Source organism: Littorina saxatilis, linkage group LG6 (genome assembly GCF_037325665.1).
Source record: "Littorina saxatilis isolate snail1 linkage group LG6, US_GU_Lsax_2.0, whole genome shotgun sequence".
Taxonomy (NCBI): Eukaryota; Metazoa; Mollusca; class Gastropoda; order Littorinimorpha; family Littorinidae; genus Littorina; species Littorina saxatilis.
The window spans coordinates 34,327,001-34,335,157 of NC_090250.1; positions in this window are offsets into that span (position 1 = coordinate 34,327,001).

The window sequence follows — 8,157 nt, forward strand, 5'->3', positions numbered from 1 at the left end:
ACACACCAGACACACACACACCAGACACACACACACACACACACACACACCAGACATACACACACACACACACACTCAAACACACACACACACTCAAACACACACACACACACACACACACACACACACACACACAATTAAGTCATCCGTCAAACCCAGAAGATAAACTTCACTCCAAAACGCGAGCATATTGACCAAGCCACGGATATGATCCCGCCTGTCAATTTGCCTCCTCGGGATCGGTCTTGGCTGCGTAAAACAGGAAATCATTTTCATTAGCCTCGGTCAGTGCTCCTTTTTATCTTCGTGAGACTTCTCTACACTATTTTCTGAGACCCAACAATCTGCGATCACAGTGATACCCCATTTTAAGACCCCTTGATTTATGCCTGACCCCGCCCTTCGAAGATCATGCTTTCTGTTAAGATTTGCTGTTCATAGCCTCTGTAAATGTACCTACTTTACAAAGCTTCCTCCCATTAAAGAACTGATCTTCTCTGATTTGTGAAAGTCTTAAGCTAGGCGTTCCAATGTATCCTCTCTCACGTTGGAGACGCAAGACGTTTTGCCTCGTGTCTGCCTTCACTCATGCGGCTAACGGCTTGGCTAAATGGGAAATGAGATGCTTTGGGGATGAAAAGGGCGGGGTCATCATTGCTTTCGTGAAGATTATAAGTTCGCTAATACACTGTCTTCTTCCTTTTTTCCCTAGAAAGCAATTTGGAATTTTTTTTTTACCAATTTTTTTTCAGTTTCTAAACGCTAGCTGTTTTTTGTTTGTTTGTTTTTTCCAACGCGTTTTGCTGAAACAACTACGTTTTACAGGAATGGATAATTCAATGCCGGGGCAGAGGGTGGAGAAGACAGAGATTGTCATCGTTTTGTTTTACAAAGAAAATCCCCCTAGTCCGGCCCTGCTCATACACTCACACGAAGTTAATTAACACGGTAAGCAAGTTCCCGCCAAACAATATCGCTGTTTAATGAGGAGAAGTTTTGATGTTATTTCAATAAACGAGGAGAAGTTTTGTCTGGTGTTACTTACCCGCAGAGGAAACCTGAAATCTTGTAACAACAGTTTATGTGGTAATTATCGCCTCCAAAAATACGTGATATTGTTTGGTGGGAACTTGCTGACGGTGTTAATTATCTTCGTTCATATTCATGGAAACCCAACTCCGTTCCTGTGTCCGTGTGTTCACCTTTTGAGCTTGCTCTCGGGAAACCCTCGGGTAAAAAAGAGACTGCAACTGGAAGCTAGGATCCTTACAACGGAAATTAACTTCATTGATTGGATATATCTTTAGTCTGCAGAGCAGCTTATTTCGAGCTTCGTAAGATCACCACCATTCGACACACACTCCTCTCAAACAACTAACACTCTTGTCTGTGCCTTTGTTCTTTCTAAACTTGACTACTGCAACTCTCTTCTCTCTGGCTGTCCTCTGTACCTCCTGCATAAACTACAAAAAGTCCAAAACTCGGCAGCACGCCTCATTCTCAAAGCACGAAAACGAGATCACGCAACACCACTTCTTCACACACTGCACTGGTTACCTATTCAAGTCCGCATTGACTACAAACTGTCCACCCTCAGCTTTAACTTCTTTTCTGGCTCGTCTCCTGCTTACTTCTCTGAACTTCTCACCGTCTATTCTCATGCAACCCACCCCAGCAAGACAACTCCGTGCCTCTTCTGACTGTCGCATCCTTACCATTCCACACACCAAAACCAAAACATGCGGACAACGCAATTTTACTTTCTGCGCACCCACACAATGGAATTCTCTCCCCTTTCACATCCGCCACTCTCAGTCACCCCAAGCATTCAAACGAGCACTTAAAACGCACCTCTTCAAGAAATACAACCCCTGATTTTGTTTTCTCAGTCCATCAGTAGGCTACATGTAGTGTATTTGTTGTTTTAGTGATAATGTATATAAACATCTAGGACTGTTTTCAGCATTGTTGATAACATGTTCTGTTTGATTAAGGGTATTCAGCTGGTATTTCCTTGTTTTTTACTACCTATTTTATTCATGTTTTTATTACTTAGTTAGTGGAAGAATCTTTTGTAATGTATGTTTGATGGTGTATGCTTTTAATTAAGCGTTGTTGACTATGAATGTAGATGTAAATACTTGTATAACTGTGTTTTAATTTTAAATGTGTCAAGCGCAAAGAGCATAATTGTAAAGTTATGATGTTGCGCTATATAAATGCTCATTTATTATTATTATTATTATTATTAGAAGAAAACAATATATATGAGACTGCTCGATGTAGTCTTTACGCCTTACGCCGTCTTTGACCTGTCAAGGGTTTTAAATCTTGTGCAGAGGAATTGGTTTTCTGTTCTGGTGTTGAATTAATTAATTTGGTAATTAATAAACCAAGATTTTAAGATTATTAGATTTAAAAGAAAGTGTGTGTGTGTGTGTGTGTGTGTGTGTGTGTGTGTGTGTGTGTGTGTGTGTGTGTGTTTGTGTGTGTATGTGCGTGCGTGCGTGAGTGTGTGTTTGATTGTGTGTTTGACTGTGTGTTTGCCTGTGTGTGAGTGTTTGTGTGCGGGGGGGGCGGGGTGCGTGCGTGCGTGCGTGTGTGTATGTCTGCCAAAAGTGGCTTTTCAACAAACCAGTTCCCCCTCTGCACAAAAAGCAATCTTTATTTTTGGAATATGCCCGAATGGAAGGTTTGTCTTAGCCAGTGTAAAAGCCTGGCCAGAACTAAGATGCTGAGCCTAACCGATGACACGGGAAGGACAGTACCTTTAAATCAATCAAGCGTTATGGGTCATTCTTTCGACGTGATCTATGTAATGTTTGAAAAGACGAGGGAAAAGTCTCCAAGACAAGTGACGTCATTTGAAGGGATATGCCTCTGCGTCCTTTTAAAACTCTAAATAGTCACAGGGCGGGGGGGGGGGGGAGGGGGATGGCATGGGTGCTGAAAGGGAGCCTTTCTGAATAAATAAAGATAAGAAGAGGAAGACTGGAGGCAAAAGCGAGGTGGAGATAGACGAAAAGTAAGCTGAGAGTGTGAGTGTGACTGGAAGATAGGGCGATCCTGTCTATCCCTCTGTCTGGGGTGCAAATGTACCTGTTAGTCTGTCACTGTCTGTCACTCTGTCTGCCTCTATCTCTCTCTGTTTCTCTCTGTATATATCTCTCTGTCTCTCTCTCTGTATATCTCTGTCTGTCTGTCTGTCTGTCTGTCTGTCTGTCTGTCTGTCTGTCTGTCTGTCTGTCTGTCTGTCTGTCTGTCTGTCTGTCTGTCTGTCTCTCTGTCTGTCTCTCTCTCTCTCTCTCTCTCTCTCTCTCTCTCTCTCTCTCTCTCTCTCTCTCTCTCTCTCTCTCTCTTTCACACGCCTGTTTCTCTGTTACTTCGTAAAGTACGTCTGTGTCTGTGCCTGAATATAAGTTTTAATGTACACGCGAAAAGTTAAAATGTAAACACGTCAGCACTACTTCTTCCATGTCAAACCCCACTTGATTAAATTTGAGGTTCTTCAAGAAAAGCCACAAATACAGACAAAAATCGGACACGAACTAATCCAAATATCTCTCTAGGTGGTTCGATCTCCAGAAAATACCAATTTTATTATGCCGACACCAATAGCAGATACATGTCAGTGCTCAAGACGTTGAAACAAATGTACATCCGTCTGTCTGTTTGTCTGTCTTTGTGTGTGCGTGCGTCTGTGTCTTTCTGCATGTATACTAAATATGTATTTCGCGATATATATATGAAGTATCTCCGTCCCTAGTATAAAGCCTTCTTGTCTGTCCCGCTGTCTGACTGTCTATCTGTCTGTCTGTCTGTGTGTCTCTCTCTCTCTCTCTCTCTCTCTCTCTCTCTCTCTCTCTCTTTCTCTCTCTATCTCTCTCTCTCTGAGAAAGCGCCTGTCTCCACGTTTGTCCACCGACTCGCCCGTTTCTCTATCTGTCTATCATTGGGTATGTGCCTCAATATCTGTTACGTGACATAGTGCACGTAGGTTGGGACAGGCTGAAGGGTTAAACAGTAAAAATCACCAGGCTCCACTTGTACTTAAAGGCACAGTAAGCCTCCCGTAAACCATCACAGATACGGTCAGGCTTTTACACACAGTACAAACACCCTTTCATTTAAACACTCACCGATTGAGAACATCCTAGGTGCCCTCCGTAAAGAGCGAACAATTTTCAAAGAATTTATTTTTGCGTGGTTAATCTTACCCCTGAGCCATCGTGAACCCGTGTGATCCAGTTTCCCTTTTTCACAAGGTAGTCGTCAGTTAGTCATTTGAATGCGACTCGATGTGAGCTTATCTACAATAGCACGTTCTTATGCACGAAACAAACGGCTGTGGTTCACAAGAACTCTAGCGATGGCTTTTGACTGTTGAAAGTAACGGCGATATGCATAAACCGTCGTCTGCTACGACCCTTGCGTGACCCTGCTTCTGGGCTTTTTCTTTTTTCAAACTTTCACAACTTCGAATTGTACTGATCTTGTCTTGATGAAAAAAGAATTCTTTTATGATCAAAGAATGTTTGTGTAACAAGCTGTCAATTTATTATTTAGATTTTAAAAGTTAGTTCTAGCGCAAAAACGCGGCCACGGTCCAAAAAACATTCTGATAATCATCGATCCACGGCTATGGCCAGTTTACATCGATAGAATGAGACCCGAAGGGAAGTAACTCATTTTTGACCTGAGTTCAGGATGGGTCCAAAAAGTGTTCGAGACAATCTGCAAAATTAATTCTTTAAAAATTGCTCGCTCTTTACGTAGGGCACCTAGGATGTTCCCGTTTGGTGAGCGTTCAAATGGAAGGGTGTTTGTACTGTGTGTAAAAGCCTGACAGTATCTTTGATGGTTTACGGGAGGCTTACTGTCCGGGCGTGATTTCCGGTATTGAATATTCATAACAGCCGTCCAGCACCAAAACGAGGCGCTATTGTTGTAGAGGAGCAAGTCCACGAAAATAAATTCTTTGAAAATTTCTCACGCTCGACAGAAAGCAGCCAGGATGTTCCCGTTCGGTGAGCGTTCAAATGGAAGTATGCTTGTACTGTATGTAGACGCTCGGGGAGCTCTGTGATGGTTTACGGGAGGCTTACTGTGCCTTTAACGCATTTCAACGTCTCAGACAGCAAGATAGCTGACCAAAAACAAAACAAGAAGAGCAAACGCTCGATCGAGTCACTTTCGCAGTTCTGAATATTATATGAGGCATCAGATGGACAGGAAGAAATTGCTATTCACAACACAATGAGTCACGTTCACATAAAATTTGAGCCCGGTCACTTTTATAGTTTCCGAGAAAAGCCCAACGTTAAGTTGTGTGTTGCCGAACAGAAAAGGCTAGTTATCTCCCTTGTTTTTCTGATAACGTTCGTAAAAGGCTACAGATGTAAATACTTTGATGTAAAGAATAATCCTACAAAGTTTCAATCACATCCGATGAACTTTGTCAAAGATATAAAATGTCTAATTTTTCCTTTGACGCTGACCTGTGACCTTGAAAAAGGTCAAAGGTCAACGAAACCATCGTTAAAGTGTAGAGGTCATTGGAGGTCACGACTAAACAAAATATGAGCCCGATCGCTTTGATAGTTTCCGAGAAAAGTCCAACGTTAAGGTGGTGTCTACGGACGGCCGGCCGGACGGCCGGCCGGCCGGACGGCCGGCCGGACAGACTAACACTGACCGATTACATAGAGTCACATTTTCTCAAGTGACTCAAAAATCCAACTCCAAGTAATACAAACGTCGCTCCAGGTAGCTCGATCACCCAAAAAATAATAATCTAATTTGCAGGCACCAATAGAAGACGTGTCAATGCCGCTCCAGCACAAAAATAGAGAAAGATAGCCAGTAGCAAGACTTTCTAATCCTGGATACAAATCTTTAGCTCACGGCTCTCTCCTCCCCACCCCACCCACCCCACCCCCTGCTCCTCCACTCAGACAACACCCCGTCCTTTTCTATCTCCTCTCCGCGAGACGAGAGGAAAGCGACCCCTAAGGGCGACCACTGATTGCCAAGCCAGGCACGGGAGATGAGTAGCCGCCCTTGGCATTTTTGTGTCGACGAGGTGCTAAAACGAACTTGTGAGGTCTTGTTAACAGAATCCTTGTCGTGAGGTTGAGTTCAGAGCTGGGGTCCTTAACGGGGCACAGCTAGATGACAGACCTGGTTGGATGATGATCAACGATCTGATGGAGTAAAAAGATGATGAGGTGAGGTGACGATGAGCTATTAGCGGGGTCGCGCGGGGGCTGTGAAGCGATTCGCTCAAATCGAAGGAATAAAGACCTCCGTTTAAAAGCACACTCCTTCCCGAGTACACAGTTCGGCTCGCCGTCTCATACCAGGTGAAGCTTTTGTATAGGATAAGCACATCACCAAATTGGTCCTATACCAAAAACAAACGGCCTGCGTGCTCTATGTGCACAGATATAATTTTGTAAATACCACTAGTGGCTTTTTAAAGCAATTAATTCGTCAAAATAATTGTAACTTATCACAGCAAGCAGTCAGGGTGTTGATTTTGGGTATGTGTTCAAGTGGAGGCATGGTCTTATCACACGTTAAAGCCTGGCCACATCTGTGATGGTGAGCCGAATTTATTCACAAAAGGAGTGTGTTTTTAAAGAAATGCAGAATTGTTGGCACGTGCAAATACCCGTGCGTTCAAGTCTGCTGACAGCGCGCGCGTATTGACACACAGACATTTATAAACATTCTCTTTGTGTCTCAGTCTCTCTCTCTCTCTCTCTCTCTCTCTCTCTCTCTCTCTCTCTCTCTCTCTCTCTCTCTCTCTCTCTCTCTCTCTCCGAGGCTCTCTCTCTCATACGCACACAGACACAGAGACACACAGACAGTGGACACACACACACACACACACACACACACACACACGCGCGCGTGTACGTACACTCACACACACACACACACACACACACACACACACACACAGACACACACACACACACACACACTCTCTCTCTCTCTCTCTCTCTCTCTCTCTTTCTTTCTCTTGCTCTCTCTATTTATCTATGTATCTAGCTGTCCGACATTTACAGCCATATTACTTGCTATTCAGACTTGGTCGTGTGACAGTTTTCTTCCACACGAGATTAGGCTACGTTGATTGTCTAACGAAGCCGTCAACTAATCGGGTGTGGAAGAAAACTCTGTCACACGACCAAGTCTGAATAGTATTTATATCTCACAGCTTCAACAGAGGAGAGAACAAACACGGTTTGAGTACTCATGCTTTGACAAGACTTACCACTTCAGCCATGATTGTGTAGAGATCTTCTTATTTCACGGAAGTTACCGAACAACTATGAATGACGTCTCGGTATGTGTGAATGACGTCACAGTCACCGTCACGGTCTGTATCTTTTGAAGCATCGCATTCTTTATGACGTCTTGCTGTGTCTGCATGCGCGAAATGTTTGTTCTTTTCGGTATGTTTGTCTTCTATGTTCACACCTCTGTCCTTCTAAATTCAGACTAACAGACCTCGTGAGTGAGCCACTTTCCAAGGGCAGCTAAATTCGCGTATGGAAACAGTACTGTCGTCTGGGATGCTGTTCGCAGTACATTGTATTCTCAGTTTTGAAGAATGTGTAAAGAGAAGAAACGATAACAGCGGGAAAAATGAAAGCCATGTGTGCATTTTGGGGCTTTTGGAGGGACGATTGTGAGTTTGACTCCTTTCTTATCATGCTCGGAAACGTGTAACATACAATCTAGCACACGTTTGCTTTAGTAGTGGCAAAGAAGGAAAGAGTGTGACATTAAATTATATCACCCTCATGTATACAATGCTTGCAACCTACAGAGCTCGCATCAGTGTTTTTTCTGACCCTAGAGACCCGCCTTTAGCTTATACGGCAGAACGAATTAAATACGCACGTATTATCTGACAACTGTTTACATCCATTTAAAATAAAGCAGTACGTAGCACCAATTATTCATGTTAGTGTATTTTGTTTGGAAATATGTCCCTTTCAAAAATTATATGATTGACATTATTATTTCATTTATTTCAGTCAAAGATACCGTGTTTTGAAACAGTGGACGTGCTGGTATGAAATAACCGATACTGAAAAGAACAGACAAGATTACATGATCGTGCAAATATTTCCTGAGAGTCCA